This window comes from Suncus etruscus, chromosome 18, assembly GCF_024139225.1.
Source record: "Suncus etruscus isolate mSunEtr1 chromosome 18, mSunEtr1.pri.cur, whole genome shotgun sequence".
NCBI lineage: Eukaryota > Metazoa > Chordata > Mammalia > Eulipotyphla > Soricidae > Suncus > Suncus etruscus.
In genome coordinates this window covers 41,642,764-41,665,123 of record NC_064865.1, presented here as the reverse complement: position 1 = coordinate 41,665,123, position 22,360 = coordinate 41,642,764, and the positions used below count along the sequence as shown (strand labels likewise).

Sequence of the window (22,360 nt, the reverse complement as noted above, 5' to 3'; positions counted from 1 at the left end):
GAAATGAATTAGCAAAATAGGACACACACACAGACACACACAGACACACACAGACACACACACACACACACCAACTATAATTTCTTTTAAGAATTAAAATGACAGGGGCCAAGGGAAATGGCTCAGAGAGCTAGAGCATATATTTTGCATGCAAGAGACCTGGATTCTCTCTGTTCTATCTGTCCCCAGCATCACTGTTCGCAGTGATTCCTATCACTGAACTGGGAACAGTTCCAGATCATTTCCAGATATGACCTAACCTCTATCCCTAAAGAAAAATCATAAGGATGTTATCCCAACTGAAGATGGCAACATAGAAAATCATGATGAGTAAAACTGCACAATAACATGTGAATACTGAGAATAAATGTATATTTAAATAATCCCACAAATTGTACTATAAAATGCGATGTTCTTCTCTTGTGTTTAGCTTTTGTTTTGGGTGTGAGGGAGCCCCTTTAGCCACTCTCAGTGACACTTGGCAAACTAGGCCTACTGGTTCAGTAGGTTACTGAACTTACTCATTCAGTAAGGCTGAGGGGCTTCCCCACAGTGGATGTGGGGGGCCATGCAACACTGGATTTAAACTTGGGGCCCTACACATGCTGTTCATATACCCATGACTACTATGCTATCTCCCTGGCTCCAAGAATACTAAACAATTCCCTTTACCTCTCTGTCTCACTGAGGTCTTTGAAAAAGACCCTTTGAAATTAAATCATGTCCCATAACTCCTTAGCCTCTCACATCTTGAGGAATTTTTTCCACACACCAGTTTGGAGGAAATTGGCCCACTGGGGGAAACCTTTCAATGCTGGGTGTTTATTTGTCACATTTAGCATGTTTCCAGTTTTTAGCAACTTTCTACATCCAAGTATCACTCTAAAATAGTCTAATGAGAAAAGGGCTGTATTCTCATGAGAAAAAAACTATATAATTATTTTTAGAACAGAACTCATGATCATGAGACATTAGTTGGTAGAACTATGAAATACTGTTAATGTAGCAATTATAGCATTAGACAAAAAAATAAAATAAAAGCAAATCAACTTATTTGCTTGCAGCTCTTCACCAAAATTGTAAGTCATGTTGAAATGGCCATTAACTGAAAGTCATTTGAAGTGAACAAAAGTGTCCAAGTGGTTGCATTTATTTATCATGAATCCTATATAGGCAGATACATAAGTAAATACACTGAATTGCAGGAGAGAAGATACAAATTCATTTTTAGCCAGTAAATCTAGGAAGTAAATCAGCACCCAAAACTCTGCCAAGGATTATATATATTTAAGCAAACAGCATTTGCCACATTTGTTTCCATTTATTGGTTCCTTTCAGCACATAATAAAAATTATTCAAGTTTATATTACTTATTTGTAGAAAAGTAAAATAATCTCAATTTGTCATAATTTTCAAATTATTATAATGGACATGTTTGAAAGTTATACTAGACCAAAAACTACACTATAATAGCTAATATTTACTTGCTGAAGATAAAACTTAGAGAATAAAAATATTCTAGTATATAAAAACTAGTAGACAAAAAAATCCATGATTTCGCCAAAGTTGCTTTTTTACTCAGAAAGTCTCCCCTAAGAATAGTGGCATAGTGTCACACCTGAAATACCATAAGCAAAGAAAATGAGGTACAGGCATTTGTACCGGTGATACTTTTACCAACTGACATTGAACAAATTTGCTTTCATTTATCTGTGCATTCACTCATAAAAGGATGATTTCTTCTACAGGTCACTGATGCACTTTCTGCCTCTCACACAGGCAAACAGGCAGAAGGAACAACGACAATTATTATCTAAAGTGAACAGCTTGCCCATGTACTTCCGAAACACTCAGAGGTGGATTGTAATGAAAGCAAAAGCCACAGGGGGAGGCTGTTAAAATATATATAAACCTAAAGAGAAACCACTTGGAGGAGCAGCGGTTCCTAGCCACTCAGAGTAGAGCAGTTACAAGTGATTAAGAAAGAAAAAGGGGCCGGAGAGATAGCATGGAGGTAAGGCGTTTGCCTCTCATGCAGGAGGTCATCGGTTCGAATCCCGGCGTCCCATATATGGTCCTCCCGTGCCTGCCAGGAGCAATTTCTGAGCCTGGAGCCAGGAATAACCCCTGAGCACTGCCGGGTGTGACCCAAAAACCACAAAAAAAAAAAAAAAAAAAAAGAAAAAGAAACAAAACTGCCCATTAAAGGCCCCATCCAGACTCTGGCAGCCAGACCACAATTGGGCAGAGAGGTTTATTTTGTCACATTTGCATAATTAATGAATAAATTTTAGGTCAGATAGTTATTCATTAAAAAAAAAGTAAAAGATTAAACTGCCTCCCACTACAAAAAAAATGCAATAATTTAATTCAGTCTACAGAAGAAACTCTTAGAATAACCACATTATTTAAAAAATATCGTTCTGAGTATGGTTTAATAGCACATATTAACTGTACTTAAGAAAATGTGACTGCAGAAAAAGGAAGGAAGGAAGGGAGGAAGGATGGAAGGAAGGGTGGAAAGAAGGAAGGAAGGAAGAATAAAGAAGGGGAGGAAAGAAGGAAGGAAATAAAGGAGGAAATGAAAAAGGAAGCAAGAAAATAAAGGAGGGAAGAAAAGAAGGAAGAAAGGAAATAAAGGAGGGAAAGAAAGAAGGAAGGAAATAAAGGAGGGAAGGAGGAAGCGAGAGAATGAAAGGAAGGGGTGGAAATAAAGGAGGAAAGGAAAGAAGAAAAGAAGGAAGGAAGAAGGGAGGGAGAGAAGGAGGGAAGAAATAAAGGTGGAATGAAAAGAAGGAAGAAAATTGGAAGGAAGGAGGGAAGGAAAAAAGGAAGGAAGAAAGGCAAGAAAGAAAAGCAAGAAGGCAGGTTTTTTTTTTTTAAGTAACTTCCCTAAAAATTTCTCTGGAATGCATATAGTTGAGGGTGCTGGTAAGGAGTGATAGTCAAGGAGGTGGCTAGAAAGGCTGGAGTGCCATGATGGTACCCAGACTCCTGCTTCTCTGCAGGGTGCCAGAGAGTAACCCACAGGCCTCTATGAGCAGTGCTTGGCAGAAGTCTGCATCCCACCCTAGGGTTTTTTGAAAGACATAAAACCACATATAATGTATGTTTCCATTTAAATGAAAGCAGGTCTCTTTTGACACAGATGATCACCGGCTTTCTCTTGGCATACTTGTTTACCCTTGGTTCTCGATTTCAATTTTAACCCTTGTCATACACTACTTCTTTGCTTCACAGCTCTAGCACTCCTCTGCATCTGGTCAGCGACACCATGGAAAGGCTGGAAGCCAACGGCCTCTCAGTGTCCTGCCTTGTCTGATTGAGATTTTATGCTTGCAAATGTATTACTGAAATCTAATCATTTAGCTAGGGATGAACTCTGAAATAATCAATTATAGTTTGGTCTCTGTAAGCTTTGGTTTATTTGAAATTTTTCTCTTTTACTGAACCTTCAAGTACTGAGTCGGGGAGGGACATCTTTTCAGCAGTTAGCTTGATGCTAGATATTTTATGTTATTTTAAATTGTATTCATCCTTTTGTGTGGTTGTTCTCTCCCTATAGAAATATCTGAATGCTTTCCTCTTGAGTAATAATTCAATTTCAGGTCATTAAGTTCCTTATTGTTTTAAATCTATTTTATACTGATACTGCTGTGTTCTAGTTTTGTTCCTTTACTTCCATAATTCTCATTTTAAATGTCTCATAATATGTTTCAAGTGTTATTTTAATAAATATACTACAGGTTAATTTAAAAAACATTTATTTAAAATCACTTCTGAATCTATGATGAATTTTCTTTAACAATGAGTTTTTAGGCTTGGACTTTCCATGTGTTCGTTACTTTTCTACTGCTCAAGGCTCCAGAGTATTTGTGCCAGGGTTGGCATCAAAGAGATCATGATCTTCTGAGATTTGGGACATTAGGTCAATCTCTAAATCCAAAGACTTGCCTTTGAGAGAGAATGATAAAGACGATAAAAGATGTATAAAAGGAGGCTATGTATGCATTGGTCACATACAAGATGAATATTGCACAGATGTCCGGAGGTGGAACAGAAGCAAGTTACTATCCTTTGGTAATCAAGAGATATGGAGCTGATGTTTCTATCCTCTTGATTTTATGGAGGTATGTTTTATGTGCCAGCATGTGGCCTATCCTGGAGAATGATCCATGTACATTGGAGAAGAATGTGTATCCAGGTTTCTGGGGATGCAATGTCCTATATATATCTACTAGGCCTCTTACTTCCATTTCTCTTTTCAGGGCTAGTATATTTTTGTTGGGTTTCAGTCTGGTTGACCTATCAAGTGTTGACAGGGCCATGTTGAGATCTCCCACAATTATTGTGTTATTATTGATGCCCACTTTCAAATTTGTCAATAATTGTATTAGATAATTTGCTTTTCTCTCATTGGGTGTGTATATGTTTAGTAGTGTGATTTCTTCCTGTTGCATATATCCCTTGATTAGTACAAAGTGTCCATCTTTGTCCCTTACAACTTTCCTGAGTCTAAAGTTTGTGTTGTATGATATAAATATGGCCACCCCAGCTGATGTGCAGAGGGCTAAGTCAATTCAGTAGGAATCACTAAGGACTCTGTTTAGAAACCTATGTCTTTAGAGAATAATCATTTAAGTCAGTATTATTTGGGAGAAAGGGGCCAAAACAAGGGAGGCTGCATGTGGCAATGTTCAAGGCTTTCTCCTGACTATATTCAGACTGATGGAGGAGTCATATAAGTTCTTGGGGGACCATATGAAGTAGGGTTTTAACTTGGCTTGCTTACTGCAAAGCAAGCACCTTACCTGCTGCTGTACTATCTCTTGCCCCCCCCCCCTTTTTTTTTTGGTTTTTGGGCCACACCCGGTGGTGCTCAGGGGTTACTCCTAGCTGTCTGCTCAGAAATAGCTCCTGGCATATATGGGGACCATATGGGACACCGGGATTCGAACCAACCACCTTTGGTCCTGGATTGGCTGCTTGCAAGGCAAATGCCGCTGTGCTATCTCTCCGGGCCCCTATCTCTTGCCCCTTAGGGAAGTTATTTTTTATACCCACCTTACTCTTACTTCATTGCAAATCTCTTAGTAATCAGTTATTTTCTTCTGCCCGTCACCTATGTGAAAGGACATGACCTATGTGAAAGAACACACTATGGCTATTCTGACAGCATCTGGCTTACTTAACTCAAACTACAGTATGAGGAAGGTTTCTCGACCAGAATACCTTCAAAGCAACAAAACTGTAGTGGAGGGAACAACTTTACTATCAACACTTATGTATTTCAATGATTTTTAAAGGGAAATATTATTATGACAGGCTACATTGAAAATAAATTTGAGGAAGTGGAGAGAAAGATCTTAAGAGAAGTGGTAGAAAACAATCCAAGGGCAGAACTCCTCCATAAACTCATGTCTCCATCAGCTGTGAACAGTCTATTGGGCCTTAAAATAAGTTCACTCACTGCTTCATATGTAAACAGGAATATCCCTGAGAGGCTGGAAATTAAGGGGCATGTCTGGCAAAGGGGTGACCTAGATTTGATCCCGAGCACCAAATGGTCCCCCAAGGATCATTGGGTATAGCACTGAGGGCCCTTGAGCACCCTCAGAGTCCCAGGCGATGCTGAGTAATCCCCACAGTATCCCCCTTACGCTCTCAGAAGATTCTAGAAAGGCTGGCTTTGTGCTTATTTTGTTTTGTTGAACCAGGTTAGGGTTGAGCATGATTGTTACATGTAAAATCTCTATAGGAAACATAACATAAAGCAAACCCCAGATATAATATACCCCTGATATATCTACCTGATATGTAATCATACTTAGGAGAGGAACAAACTTGGCAATGTTGTCATTGCTAGAATCTCAGCCTTCTTGGACTTTGTTTATAGTCTCTATCACAAAGGGAGGCAAGAAGCTTGTGTGTGTGTGTGTGTGTGTGTGTGTGTATGTGTGTGTGTGTGAAAAGCAAAGGGATAGCAACAAACACATTTTCATTCATTATTGGTGGGAAAGTCATCTGGTCTAGCCTTTATGGAAAATAAGACAGGTTTCTCAAATGAATAAAGAATGGAGAATTTAGCTAACCCACTACAGCACTTTTGGTATTTACACCCCAAACACAAAAACATTAATTTGTAAAGATATTTGCACTATGTTTGCTACAGCTTTTAGTATAACAGACAGAATATGGAAACAATCCAAATATAACAACAGAACAGTAGATAAAGAAATCATTATATGTACACAATGTAAAAATATGCAGTCATCATAAAAAATAAAGCCATGCTGTTTGTGGCAACTTTGAGGAAATTGGAAGGTGTCTGGTGAGGGAAATGAGCCAGACACAGGTTGACAGATATGGAGTGATCTCAAGCATCAGAGAAATAAATCAGACAATATCAATTGAGAATAAATCTGACACTAGAACAGAGGCCTGAGAGTGCTAAATTCAGGGGAAATCAAATGACTGGGTAGACTAGAAGCTCCATGGCAGGTAGATGCCCTGGAGCTCATTCATGGATGGTGGCTAACAAGGTTAACAGTATGCAACACGACCTTATTACTAATCAACAAATAATGGAAGGGTGGATGAAGATGGGGGAAGGAAAGCTGGAACAGAGGTGACAGAGGGACAGTGATGAAGGGTCACAGCTGCTTCACAGGGATTTGTACATCAATGCCATAGACTTAAATTGGAACCATATACATTTAAAAATTAAGGTGAGGGGCGGAGAGATAGCACAGCGGTGTTTGCCTTGCAAGCAGCCGATCCAGGACCTAAGGTGGTTGGTTCGAACCCCGTGCCAGGAGCTATTTCTGAGCAGATAGCCAGGAGTAACCCCTGAGCACTGCCAGGTGTGCCCCCCCCCAAAAAAAATAAAATAAAATAAAATTAAGGTGAGAGGGTGGTAGAGGGGAGAGAAGAAAGAGAGAAAGAATGTACAAAAGCCAAGTGTGTACAATTCCTGGTTATCACATAACAAATGCAGAGAAAAGTTAAAATAAAAATAATTTTTGGGGCCGGAGAGATAGCACAGCAATAAGACGTTTGCCTTAAATGCAGAAGGACAGTGGTTTGAATCCCGACGTTCCTTATCGTCCCCGGAGCCTGCCAGGAGCGATTTCTGAGCATAGAGCCAGGAGTAACCCCCTGAGCGCTGCCGGGTGTGACCCAAAAATCAAAAAAAAAAATTTTTTTTTAAAAGAAAAGAAAACCGAAACAATTTCTTTGTTAAAACAAGTAAGTGCAGGGGGGGGTGGAAAAAAAAAAAAAAACAAGTAAGTGCTGTTAAGTGCTGTAAGTGCTGGGTTGGAAACAGGGAAGAGCTAATGCCAGTCCTATGTTTGGGGGGACACTCCAGTCAGTGCTCAGGGGACCATGGAAGTGTTGAGGATTGAACCTAGGCCCTTGAATGTAAAGCATTTGATTAGACCTTTGTATTATCTCCTTGCTCCTAAAATCCTGCTTTGAAGGAAAATGAATCTATTTCAGACTTTATTCAGAGCTAAATCAGGATGAAAACTTCCTGACTCTTCTTTGCAGAACATAAAAGTACCCATTTTTTCTTTAACAATTAAGAGGTAACTGGGTCATAAAATCAAGAGATAAAAGACAGGGAGATTATCCGGAAGAACTTTAATACAAGGGCAAAAATGCTACCCCCAGTTCAGCTAGTGACATTGAGCCTTTTTATTCCAAACAAGAAAGCCTGAGCTAGATTTGCTGAGGATTCTGCTGCGGTTTGCCACCTTTAATTGAGTAGACTAAGTTTTCTGAGAAAGGAAAAAAAAAATCAATTTACTTTCCATTCCTCCAAAGCTCAAACTCAATATATATGAATAGACTATAAATTATAGCTGCAAATCCACTACTGGAAATTTTCAGTAGGGAAATGGTTAGGCTAATTATGGCACAGACATTTAACATAACATTATACAGCCATTTTAAATAATTATGAAGATTGCACAGAAATGTGAAAATTGTGATATATTAAATATTTGTGCATATTCTTTTCCTTCCCGAGGGAGAAGCCTGGGCCAGAGGCAGATATCTGAGAGCACACAGAGATCACACAAGTGAAAATCCAGAGAGAATAAAGAGGAGAGAGAAAAGTCCAACACAGAAATTTGCAAAATCTCTTTATTTAAGAGGAAGCTGTAAATGAAAAGATACAAGGGGTAGGGAGATCAGAAAGATAAGAGAAAACCTGGGAAGGGTAGAGGAAAGAAGGTACAGCCAAGGATGTTACCTACCTATCACATTCCATAAACAGGGCTAAACAGAAGGGCACTGGATTGAGGCGAATTCAGATTAAGAGGATAATTCTTATCTCAGAGAACAGTTTTCAGTTGAATTCTAGGCATAAAAACCACATCACTACAGGGTAAGGGTGAGAGGATATGGTGGAGAATAAAGGTCGGGAAACACTTTCTGGGAATTTGCTTTCCTGTAAAAAGAGAAAAGGTAAGGATGGCAGTGTCAGGAGGAAAGGAAGAGTAAGGAAAAATTTCTTTCAAGGAAGGAAGAGTTGCATGTGGTTACAAACAGGAAGTGAAAGCCAATAGGATTCTTCTCTGAAGAGGAATTTTAAGGCATAGAAACTATACCAGAGCAATAATCATGAAGCTGCATTTACTTCATCTTCAAATTTTCCTATTCCTCACAAAATGCAATTCAAGGATCTGTTAACCTGGCCCAGAGCTCAATGTCCATCTGGCTCTCTCTCTCCAACCTTCTTTCTCTCCCTACTTTAGTTCTAGCTATACTGATAAACCTCCTAATGAAGCAATCGGTCCTCACCATTTCCTGACAAGTCCTCCTACTACATTCAGCTCTACAAGTCTCACCATTATCTACCCTTACAATACAACAACATTACTCTCAAGAAACTTACTTATTACTCACTCTCCTCCCTGTTCACATCCCTCCTAATTATTAACAAAAGAAAAATGGCTTCTTTATTTGGTCACACATTTTTCCATCTACCTTCTGATTAAATATAATATCGAAAAGGCCTTGTATTTACTATTAATTCCTATACTTAAGTCCTTATGAGGTATGAATGAAATGATCATTAAGGAAAAATGTTCTCCATCTTGGATAAGGGTTAGTGATAGTTCATGAAATTCAATATCTGTTCCTTATTTTCAAAAATGAGTGCAAAAATAGCTAAGTCTACTTCAGAGTACAGAAACTTGATGAGTGCTTTTTAATAATAATAATTCAAAAATAGTAGGAAATAAAAAACAGACGTTCTCAATTCATCAGAAAGCCAAGAACATCACCTCTGGGACATTTAGCTGAGATCAAGTGAAAACACACAAACACACACACACAAACACACACACACAAATGAGAGCAGTTCACTAGGCCCATTTAGCTGAGATCAAGTGAAAACACACACACACACACACACACACACACACACACACACACGAGAGCAGTTCACTAGGCCCCTGCACTGCATGGGTAACATAGTAGACTGGCCTGCCTGAGTCTGAATACAAAAATCATAGGGGAAAACTCGCAAAGGTGAAAGTATCACCTAAATTTGTGACAAAGTGATGAGAGCCAAACACATACACAAAAGAGATACCACTCATTCTCAAGCTCTTTTGGGTGGGCACCCATCTGACATTCCCAGAGCAGAGACAGGGTAGATAAGCAAAGAAAATATCACCCAGTAAGTATGAATGTAGGGTTCTGCTGCCCTTTTGGAAATAAAATAAGTCAGATGCCCTGCCCGGAGCATTCTCCTCTCACATGGGGCAATATTCTCACACTTTAAATAGCCGGGAAAGAGTAATAGACATGCCACCCAAAAATCAAAGGTAAAGACCACTGAGGTTGGAAAGAACAGAAGATGTAAGAAACTGTCATGGGACCAAAATCAATCCCATACCAACAAAACTAGAGATCTGCAACAATAGGAGAGAGATTGGAAACAGAACTGCTTAAGACTGAAGCTGAGGGGCCGGGTAGATGGTGCTGGAGGTAAGGTGTCTGCCTTGCAAGCGCTAGCCAAGGAAGGACCGCGGTTCGATCCCCCGGCGTCCCATATGGTCCCCCCAAGCCAGGGGCGATTTCTGAGCACATAGCCAGGAGTAACCCCTGAGCGTCAAACGGGTGTGGCCCAAAAACCAAAAAAAAAAAAAAAAAAGTGAAGACTGAAGCTGAACTAGGAAAGCAACTATCCAAGTTAGTCTACCACCAGCCTGCTAGGAAATGAGAGCAGCCTACTGAGACTGGTGAAGGATAAGAAAGAGAGGACACGCCCTCCACCATCAACCACACCAATAGATAGGCAGCTGAGGCTGAGCAAAGAGTTCTTTTTGTTTTTTGTTTTTGTTTTTTTGTGATTTTTGGGTCACACCCGGCAGTGCTCAGGGGTTATTTCTGGCTCCAGGCTCAGAAATTGCTCCTGGCAGGCACAGGGGACCATATAGGGTGCCGGGATTTGAACCGATGACCTCCTGCATGAAAGGCAAACGCCTTACCTCCATGCTATCTCTCCGGCCCCGAGAAATCAATCTTTTTTTTTTTTTTTTTTGGTTTTTGGGTCACACTCAGAGATGCTCAGGGGTTACTCCTGGCTGTCTGCTCAGAAATAGCTCCTGGCAGGCACGGGAAACCATATGGGACACCGGGATTCGAACCAACCACCTTTGGTCCTGGATCGGCTGCTTGCAAGGCAAACACCGCTGTGCTATCTCTCCGGGCCCTGAGCAAAGAGTTCTAACCCTGAGAGATCCCTAGCAGCAGCAAGAAAATAAGGAAGTAACAGGTCATTCCACTGATAAAAAAAACTGGAGATCAAGGGGTCAGAAAGAATGCTCCAAAGAACTCCAATGCTGAGTTCATGATTGTATGTAGGAAGTTCCAGATCAAAATCACAGTAACTCAGTCTTCTTAGTACCACTAGGAACAACTCCCAACTCCTGAGTCCAGGTTAGCAGCCAAGTACGACCAAGTGTAGCCTTAAAACCAAACTCAAGCAAACTAACAAGAATTAGATCACAATGTGGTATAATGAGCCAACAACAAAATTTAAATGTATCCCATCTCCTAAACGGACAACTGCAACATCCCAGGCAATAACCAAAAAGCAAAAGAACAATAATCATTTTCAGCCATTAAAAACTCCTGACCTCAGTAACTAGTTTATAGATTCTACCAGAAAGTCACAGAAATATAAGAAAAGCACAGTGCATGCATTAAAAAAAAAAAAAATCCATGGTTAAGAGCTAAAATAATCAATAGAACCAGACTCAGAGATGATTCAAATGTTACAACCATCACAGCATTTTAAATAGCAGTGATTATTATGCTAAAAGATTAAAAGGAAAGTTGACAACATGCCTTCACAAGTGGAAATTTAAGCAGAGGAAAGGTCAAATGAAAAAAAAATGCTATAAGTAAAATCAGTAACAATCAGTAACATAGATAAAGAAAGCCCTCGATAAGCCATCAGACTTGGCTTGCACTAGTGAATGTTAGACAAGCCGATAAAAATTGTGTGAAAGGGAGTGCCTTCACCCTGGTATAAGCCATGCAGAGTAGATGATGGAGACTGTTTCCCAAGGCCAATGCCCACACAGACCAGCAAGAGCAGTAGAGTGAGTCCCATGGGCTTACAAAAAATATACTGTGGGGGTTGGAATAATGGTACAGTGGGTAGGTCACTTGCCTTACACATGGTTAACCCAGAGTCAATCCCTAGCATAAGGTCACTAGAATCCTTCTAGAAGTGAACCCTACATACAGAGCCAAGAATAAACCCTAAATCCTAATGGATGCGGCCCAAAATGAACCAATGAACCAAACCAAAACAAAAGACAGTAAATTGTGAGTGAGAGGCAGCAAAGGAAACAGCAGGAGTTCATAGCTGCAAGCTGCAAACAATATAGGTAGACTACAAGGGGTTTGCCACCCTACAATGACCCTCAGAAGAAGTCTAACTACCCACTGGTGATAGAAACTTCAGGCGACAGAGGGAAAGGAAGAATGGCTGCTCAATAAATAATAGATGACAACTTCCCCAAATTGAAGAATGAGTCTGGAGCACTGATCCAAGAGGCCCAAAGAATGTCAATGAATCATAAACACAAATAGAAACAAGTCAAGGCACACTGTGGTCAAAATTCAGGAATCAATGAAAAGACAGACTCCTTTAAGCAACAAAAGAGAAGCATAAAGCCAGAGTGATAGGGCATTTGCTCTGCACATGGCTGACCCGGGACGGATCGGGTTGGATCTCCAGATCTCATATTACCCCCTGAACCTTCCAGGAGTGATTTCTGAGCACAGTGCCAGGAGTAATCCCTAAGTACTGCCAAGTGTGGCTGAGAGAGAGTGAGGGAAAGCGAGTGAGCGAGAGAGAGAGAGAGAGAGAGAGAGAGAGAGAGAGAGAGAGAGAGAGAGAGAAGCAAAACCTCATACAAAAGGGGAAAATACATAAAATTTATAGATTTCTCTAATGAAGTCCTATGAACATGATAATGGGGGTGATATCTACAAAGTAATAAATTAAAAGAACCAACCAACCAAACAAACAAACTCAAGACTCCTCTATTCTTCAATGTTATCTATCACTCAGAGTTGTGAGTAGGATAAAAACATTCTTTGATTAAGAGCATCTGAGGACATTTGCATCTCTTAAACTGCCTCTTAAGGATATTGAATGGTCTCATAAAAAGCAAAGGCCATGCAGCAACACCCATAGATACAAGACAACACATTCCTTCATATCAACACTTTCTCTAAATGTCAATGGACTCAACGCCCATTTAAAAGGTACAGAGGCCACATGCATGGAACAGGAAACAAAATCCAACCCTCTAGCCAGAAAAATAGATAACACAGTGAGAAAGGCATGTGATTGACCTGGGTTCACCAGACATGGTCCCCTGAGTTATCCACCAGGAGTTATCCCTGAGTACAGAACCAGGAGTAAGGCCTGAGCACTGCAAAACAAAATCCAACCTTCTGTTGCTTACAGGGGTTCACCTGAATTCTTACAATAAGCAGACTCAAAGTTAACAGGTTAAAGAATTATGAAGGCTAATGGTAGACTTTAAAAAAAAAAAAGTAGAGATCGCCATACTGCCATCAGACAACATAGCAATCAAGTTAGTCAAAATTAAAAAGAGGGGGCTATGGTGATAGTATTACAGGTGGGGTGATTGCTTTGCATACAGCTGACCCAGGTTTGATCCATAGCACCCTTTATGCTACCTTAGTCCAGCTAGGAGTGATCCCTGAGCAGAGCCAGGATTATGCTATGAGTACCACTGGGTATGGCACAGAAAAGAAAATAATAAGGATGATTATAAGAAATATAAATGTACATCTTGGTTAAAGGATCAGTAGATGACTTAATTCTTACTAACATATATGCACTGAAATAAGGGGCAAGAAAGTTTCTAAAATAACTGCGATTACATCTGAAGATATAAACTAATGACAACAAAACAGTAAGGGGAGATTTTTAATACCTTACTCTTGGAAAATCAGCCAGCTAGAATATCATTAAAGAAATAAAATTCCTATAAGATAAATAAGAACAATTGGGCATATAAGGACTCTTCCCTACCCTGAAATCAACATTCTTTTCCAGAGCACAGACTGTTATTCAGAATAGATCATATTCTAGGACATAATTTCAATGGCCATAAAGTTATAGAAAGAGAAAATCATATCAAGTATTCTTTTTTCAAAACACAGTGCTAGGAGGGTAGAAGTTAATCAATAAACAAGTTGGGAAAAGTTCAAGTATTTGTAAAACTATCAATTTACTATTAAATAACTATTGTGTCCAAGAGAAAATTAAGGAGAAATAAAAAAAGATTTCTTGAAACACAAAGACACAGCTATCAGAAGCTCTGGGATACAGAAAAAGCAGTACTAAAGGTGGGGGAAACACATAGTAAGTCTGGCTTACAATAGGAAAGAAGGAAAAGGTCAAATCAAAGACCTAACCTCAAAGATAAGAAAATTAGAAAAAAATAAAAAATGAATTCAAGATTAAGTAAAAGGACAAAAAAATCAGAACAGAAATCAATGATACTGAAATCAAGAGAACAATATATTGGGGCAAAAAAAAAAACAAAAACAAACAAACAAAAAAAACAGGAGCTATTTTTTAAAAGAATAAACTAGACTGATAAAAAACCTTATGTATACTCATGCAATAAAAAAGAGAAAAATTAAAGTAACTTTGATCAGAAACAAAAGAAGAAAAATTACAACAGACACTTCAGAAATATAAAATAACATGCTAGCTGGAAAACTTACAAGAAATGGATGAATTCTTAGAATCACTTTTTCCCCCAAACTAAAGTCCAGCTAAGAGATGGGTTTACTAGTGAATTTACCAGACTGTCAAATAACTGTTTGTCTATGCCAGGGGTCTCAAACTGAATTTACCTGGGGGTTGCAGGAGGCAAAGTCAGGTGAGGCAGGGCCGCATAAGGGATTTCGCTTACCGAATATTCGCAATAAAAAAATCGCATTAGTAAGGAAAAAAAATCGCAAAATATCGCATTAAACATTTGCATACCCCGAATGGAACTGCTTGGGGTAAGCGAATGTCTAATGCAATTTTTTCTTACTAATGCGATTTTTATTGTGATTATTCGGTAAGCTAATAATCGCGAATACTGCGATATTTGAAGGCCGGCCATGGGCCACAAAATGTTGTATGGAGGGCTGCAAACGGCCCGTGGGCCGCGAGTTTGAGACCCCTGGTCTATGCTTTGCAAACTATTCAGAACTACAAAAGAAATACAAGTTTCCTTCCTAATAGCACCCTATGAAGACATTAGCCTAATATAAAAAAGATATATTAAAAGAAATTATAGGCTAATATAATATTACTTATGAATACTATTGTAAAAATCCTCAACAAAATCACAGTGGACTGAATCCATCAAAGTCTCAAAAGGATCAGATACCATAATCAAATAGCATTTCTCAGAGGGATGGCTCAATACATACATCAATTAAATCAATTAAGCAAATCATTAAACATAAAAAGTCTTATAATCATGTTAACAGATGCAGAGAAATAATCTGTCAAGATCCAATATAACATTCATGATGAAAAGAACCTCAACAAAATCGGAAAAGAACGAATATACCTCTCAAGAGTGATGGCTACTGACAACAAACCACAGCCAACATCATACTTATCTGTGAAAAACAAAAAGCCTTCCCTTAGATTAGACAGTCACCACTATTATTCAATGTGGTTTTAAGTTTTTGAGACTGCAATCAGGCAAGAAACATGAAACCAAACAAATCCAAGCTAAATAAAAAGTTATGTTATCACTATTTATAATTGTTACATAGAAAGCCCCCTAATGACTCCATGTTAAGACTTAGAAACTAAAAAATACAGCATATGAACAGGCTACAACATCAACCTGCAGAAATATGTTTCATATAAGCATATATGCATATAATAAACAATATGAGACATAAAAAATAACAAATCCTCTCAATATAGTGCTCAGAAGCACCAAATAGCCAATAAATCAACAAAAGATGTTAAAGACTTATACATAAAAACTATCACTTTTAAAAAATAGGAGAGAAACAGGAAATAGGAAATTATTCTATATTCATAGACTTAATTAAAACATTGTCAAAGGACTAACCTACTCAAAGCATTGTTCAGATTCAATGCACTGTCTGCTAAAATTTTAATGACATTTTTCAAACACCAATAAGAAATTTCTACTAAATTTGTATGGAATCATAAGACATTTTTTATTGGCCAAAGTAATTCTAAGAATACTTTTCTAAGTTGAAAGGTGTTAAAGTTCTGGATGAAATAACACTATAATATAAAACTATAGTAGCTAAAATGATGTGATACTGAAATAAAGACAAACATGTATGAATTGCAGCAAGGAAAAGTCTCTTCAATATATGACATTGGGAAAATTGGATAACCACAAGAAAAATATGAAACTGGAACTATATCTCACACCACTCACAAAAGTTAATTCAAAATACATTACGATGCTGAAATTAAACCAGTATCCACAAAATATATTCAGAAAAACATAAGCAAAATAAACATAAGCAAAGAAAACATAAGCAAAAGTGTCTTCAATATTTCCATGACAAAGATAAGAAATAAAAACAGAAATACGGGGCCCAGGGAGATAGCACAGCGGCGTTTGCCTTGCAAGCAGCCGATCCAGGACCAAAGGTGGTTGGTTCGAATCCCGGTGTCCTATATGGTCCCCCGTGCCTGCCAGGAGCTATTTCTGAGCAGCCAGCCAGGAGTAACCCCTGAGCACCGCCGAGTGTGGCCCAAAAACCGAAAAATAAATAAAAAATAAAAATAAAAACAGAAATACATGAAATCAGAATGTTTACACAGGCAAGAGAAATTGGCAAAAGAAAATAAAAAGATCCAACTTAACAGGAGAAAAATATATCTCCACAGATCCATGACATAAAGGGCAAATATGTGATATATGTATGTGTGTATATGAAGCATACATAAAGCTAAACAACAAAAGTGCAACAATTCAATCAAAGTATGGTGAGATAATATGAACAGACATTTCCCTGAAGAAAACATACAGATGGCCAGTAGGCATATGAAAAACAATTCACTTGTTATGAGGAAAATAAATATCAAAATGACAATGACATATCATCTCACATAAGCAAGAACAGCATATATCAAAAAGGCTCAACAACAATATTGCTTGTAATGTGAGTCACTGTCAGTGTGAATGTCATCTGATTTAGCCTCTATGGAAAGTAATATAGAGGTTCCTATTAAGAGGCCAGAGAGATAAGCACAGTACATTTGCTTTGCATGCAGCCAAATAGGGGTTTGATCCCCAACATCCCATATGGTCCCCGTGGGCCTGCCAGTAGTAATTTCTAAGCACAGAGTCAAGAATAACCCCTGAGCACCATCAGGTGGGACCCAAAAACCAAGAACAGGAAAAAAAAGTCAGAATAGATACCCTCAACGTCCCAGGATTCCATTTCTTAGGATTTATTTTTCAAACATAAAACATTACTTAGAAAAGTTATATGCATCCTTTTTATTGCAGTGCTTAGTACAACAGCCAAGATATTAAAACAACTGAATAAGAAAGAGATGAATAAGAAAGTTGTAGTATAGAAGGGTCACAGCATCACAGTTCCTGAATCTCTCTGTTCACTGCCACACAACACCAAGCAGATTAACCTCCTGGCTGATGACTCTGATACTTTCTGGGGTAGCCTCCATGTCTGATCTCTACTATTCCAACAAGCCCAGCTCTATAGTTCCTGGACCTCTCCTTGCTGTATCATACATAACTTGTTAGGTGAGATTACTCTTTAGTCCCTATACTAGACATCCACTGTTTCAATGGGTTCTACATCACCAGTACTGCATGCATAGTGTGCATATTCTGTCATGTGATAGCTGCTCATCAAATTTCACACTCCTCACCTTTATTTATACTTCCTATCAATTGGGTGAAAATGAGCAGGGAAGATAAATAGCAATTCCTACCCCCAATTCCTCAGAGATTCCCAGAGAGGGCTAACAACAAAGATTCATCCTCAGCATAGCTGACACAAATGGGAAAGATGTGTAGAAGTTCATTGAGTTCAATGAGCAAAACAATAACAAAAAAGGTTCAACCAGCACCAATGAGCTCAGAAAATCATTATTAGACAATGACTTCAGTGATTCCAACGTGAAGATGTTTAATGAATTCAAAGAAATGATGGCACAGGTAATCAGCAAACCAAGTTTGAGGCTAAAATCAGAAAACGACAAGCAGAAATGAAGAATATGGTAGATGAGGCTAAAAATCCACTAATTGCTCTGAGTGTATTACCAGCAGCAGAGGAAAAGTTTAAGGAGCTCTAAGATGAGATGGAAGACACTCCTGAAAAACAGAAGGTTGAAAATAGTCTGAAAAATAAAATGAACAGCAGACCACAGAACTATGGGATGAGTTCAAGAAAAATAACCTAAGAATCTCTGAAGAAAGAAAGTCAAATTAGGGGAAGAAATAACAGTTCAAGAAATCTTAAGTAAGAATTCCCCAGAGTTGAGGAATACAGGCAGAATAACAAGAGTCCTGCAGGGTACCATGAAAATACTCAACAGAAAAAATCTGAGACCTACTGTACTCAAAATGACAAAAGCAAAAATAGAGACAGAATATTCAAAACAGCAAGGTCAAAACATGAAGTGTATACATTCAAGTCCATAAGATTTATAACATATCTATCAAATGATACTATGAACCAGAAGAGAATGGAGGAATAGAGTATAGAAACTCAATTAAATGAACACGTTACCAAGAATACTCCATTCAGCAATATTGCCATTCAGATTTGAAGGAAAAATACTGGACACAAATCAGGGACAAAGTAAAGCTTAAGAAATTCATAACCGATTTCCTTTCTTAGGATGAAACACTATTATACTACTATAAGACTATTCAAATGTTGCCTTATTTTTTAAACTCTTGTAACCTTACCAAATCTTACATTTGTAGCATTTACTTCATTTAAGTCTGAAAATGCATCAACAAGGAATTTTTCATAATACTAATTTTTATCTTATATAACTCCACAATTAAAGGTGACAGAGGGCGATAATGAAGTCTTAGGCACTTTGGTGATGGTGAGGTATGGTAACATTGTACAATTCCATAAACTTTAATGATACCACAATTCCTATATATTAAGTATAATAAAACTTTCTCATTTGTATGAAGGACAGTTGGCTTACAGCAGTGGACCTAATACAGCATATAGTGTCATCACTTTTAATGATGTGCACCTAAAACTTATATAATGTTATAATCCTTCAATTTTAAAAAGCAAAAAAATAAACTCAAAGAAAAGGAGCACTGAAAAAAAGAAGCAAAAATTTCAAAAATAAGAAAGTATAGGGCAATAGTAAATAGTCTATTATATATTTAAAGCCACAGGAGAAAAAAATAACCTATCGAAGATATGAAGACATATAAGCTGGGGGCCAATATTTTCCAAACTACAACGAATTCAAAAAGTTTATAGAAGTATAATCTGATGAACTAGAAAAAAAAAAGAAGCAAAATGAGCAGAAAAGGGGATAAGAAAAAACAAACCACCTAGACACATCAAATTCATTTTTTTAAAGACAAAAATAAAAAGAACATGTTGAGAGCTCTCAAGAGGATAAATAAATATACTGTAAAGAGAAACAAAAATAAAAATTATAGAAATGCAGTAAGACATAACTTCCTGAGGTAAATTCTACCTATTTCTCTCAAGAAATATCTTTTAAAAAAATTAAGGCAAAATATAAGTTGAGAGGATTCACTATTATATCAAAGTGTTAATCTGTGTGTATACATATAAAGGAAAAGTTATGAAGGTGACATAAATAATTCTATTTTAAATGTTTATCAGGCCAAAATTACATCATCTCAAAATACAAACCCTACGGGAACTCCACCTATGGTGTATGGTGCTGTAGTAAGTATAGTGAATCAAAGTGTGGTCAACAAAAATAATAGACTACAAAATATCAACATCCTAATCTTTACATATGAAAATATGTTCCCTAACATGGTCATGGAGACTTTATAGATATGATGGCATTAAGATAGAACATTCTAGATGATATCCTCAAATGCAATCAGTAGACAAAAGAGGAGTGAAAGATAAGGGGAGAGACCTGGCCTATTGGCTTGATTAATGGAGGATGGAAGACATCCATGAGCCACCCAATGCATTTAAACCACTGGCCTAAGAGGACACTCAAAGTTGGAAAGGCCCTCAATTGACAGCCAAAAATGGCATGAGGAACTCAGGCCCACAAACACAGAACTGAAACCTGCCAATTATCTGACTGAACAAATAAGATTATCCCCTGGAGTCTCCCAAAGAAATATGGCCTGGCTGACTTTGATTATAGCCTAATGAGACCATGCCAGGGACTTTTGATGTACATAACTTTGGTAGGTATTTTTTTAAATTAACTTTTTAGAGAGTTTTCATTTTTTCTTGTTTTTTTTTTTTTTTTTTTTGGGGGGGGGGGGGAGGGATTTTAGGATATACCCAGCAGTGCTCAGAGTTTACTGAGAGTTTATTGCTGGTGATGCTTAGGGGACCCTACACAGTGCCAGGGCCTGACCAAGGTAAACCATATACAAGGAAAATACCTTAAAACTCCCATCTTGTCTCTTTGGTCCCCAGTAGATATATTTTTTAAAACATTTAAAATAGAAATCTGCAGCAATAGAAAACTAGCAAAGGTAGTAGGGCATGAGTCACTGTTGAAAACAATTTTTTTTAAAAAAATCTGTTACTCAAAAAATTTACAAATTTAAGAAAATGCATACAAAAAGTCTAATTTGGTATCTAATCTTCAATTTTAGCTCATAGCGCTAATGCTGATGCTATTGTTATTACTATCATTACTGTTATTATCATCATTATGGTTTCACTTGTGAGTCAAGAACAAAAACACTAAAGCAACACGTCAGCAATTGTTCCCATAATACAGTCTCATTCCTGATTTAACAGAATTTTGGATTCACTGAAATGGAATCTTTCAGTACTTTTCCAACAACAACAAAACTATTTTGTGTGTGTTTTTAAGCCGTTCCTGAAAAATATTAAAACAAGTTACTTGTATTAGGAAATAATATTATTACTGGAAAAATAATTATGACAAGTATAAAATTATTTTAGAAATACACTCTAATATTCTAATCTAATCATTAAGAAATGACAGGGTAGGGGTTGGAGAAGTGGCATAGCAGTAGGGCATTTGCCTTGAATGTGGTTGGATCCCCCGATATCCCATATGGTCCCCAATGCTGCCTAGAGGTTCCATTTACTAAAAGCTGGATATTGAATGTACCAAGTCATGAATTCTACACCTTTCTCGTCATTTCTCATCGTTTTGCCTCCTGTATTTTCAAATGGACATATATATGCTTGTAGTTACATATATAAATGGACATATATATATGCTGTTCTTCCATCAATAATTCATTATCCAACCCTTCCTCAGCCATGCTGAGGAATACATCTTTTCCAATATCCAATAAATATTTGCCCAGTGACAACTATGAATGCATTAAAAACTACAAATGATGATGGGATTCGACAAAGACTATTAAGGACTCTGGCTGGATAAACCAAGTGGAGAACAAAGTAAGGAGAGGGATCATAGGCCAATGGGGCTTTGTGTTCTGAGTAAGAGTCACAGAGAACCCCTGTTGAACAGACAGTTACTAAACAGTGAACTGTACCAATTGATGGATGAATCTCTAGAAATAACCACCAGGAGCCACATTCCCCTCTCCAGCTCTGCGTAGGGCAGTCACTACAATATCATCAGCAATCTGCAATGCAGTCTGGTCAGTTCTATTTCCTCACTAATGATACATATCAGGCAGCATATAAATGCTATACACACATATCTTCTCATTCCATGTCCTTCAACCCTCATCCTGCCTTTCCTGACTCAGGCACAGAATCTCATTTGCTGCTTCCCAAAGCTTTCTTGCAGGAAATAATTTCATATTTGGCGGTCAGGTACAATCCAGTTACCTTCAAAATTTGATATTCCTAAATACAATGTGGCTCATCAAAGTACACTCACTACTTATTTATTTATTTAGTGGTGATGAGAGATCAAACTCAGGGCACCATGCAAGTGAGACAATAAACTACAACATCTCTGGCCACCAATAAAATCATAATAACAAAACAGGAAATCAAAGAATGTCATATTTAGGTGAAACGGTACTTTATTACCCTAATTTTTTTTTTTGGTTTTTGGATTTTGGGCCACACCCGGCGTTGCTCAGGGGTTATTCCTGGCTGTCTGCTCAGAAATAGCTCCTGGCAGGCACGGGGGGCCATATGGGACACCGAGATTCGAACCAACCACCTTTGGTCCTGGATCGGCTGCTTGCAAGGCAAACGCCGCTGTGCTATCTCTCCGGGCCCTATTACCCTAATTTTTTGCTCTTTTTAAAATCTAAAATATTTTAGTAATGTCTCCCAGCTCTTTATACCTTTAATTTTAGTCTGCCTCCCTTGCTTTATTCTCCATGCTGCCTTCCTTAGAATTATTATTTTCCATTTCTTACTTTACTGCCTTTTCTGAGCTAAGTAAACATATAAGAGGAGCAAATCTCCATGTAGTCAGTAAGTATCTGAGTTCGCCCTTCCTTTTTTAGTTCCCATTTTCTTTTGTTATATTCACAGACCACGGCAGAGAAAAGATGGAGAATAGACTACATAAATCAACAGCAACACGTGCTAATCCTGCCAAGTCACCCACAACATTATTTATAGAAAATACCGCGGC

General features: G+C 38.0%; 1 protein-coding gene across 1 annotated transcript in view; it reads right to left on the bottom strand.

Moving 5' to 3' along the window:
- HIVEP1 (HIVEP zinc finger 1) overlaps positions 1–22,360 on the bottom strand; it is a 149,032-nt gene that overhangs the window by 41,341 nt on the left and 85,331 nt on the right. The gene's annotated exons all lie outside the window — the stretch shown is intronic.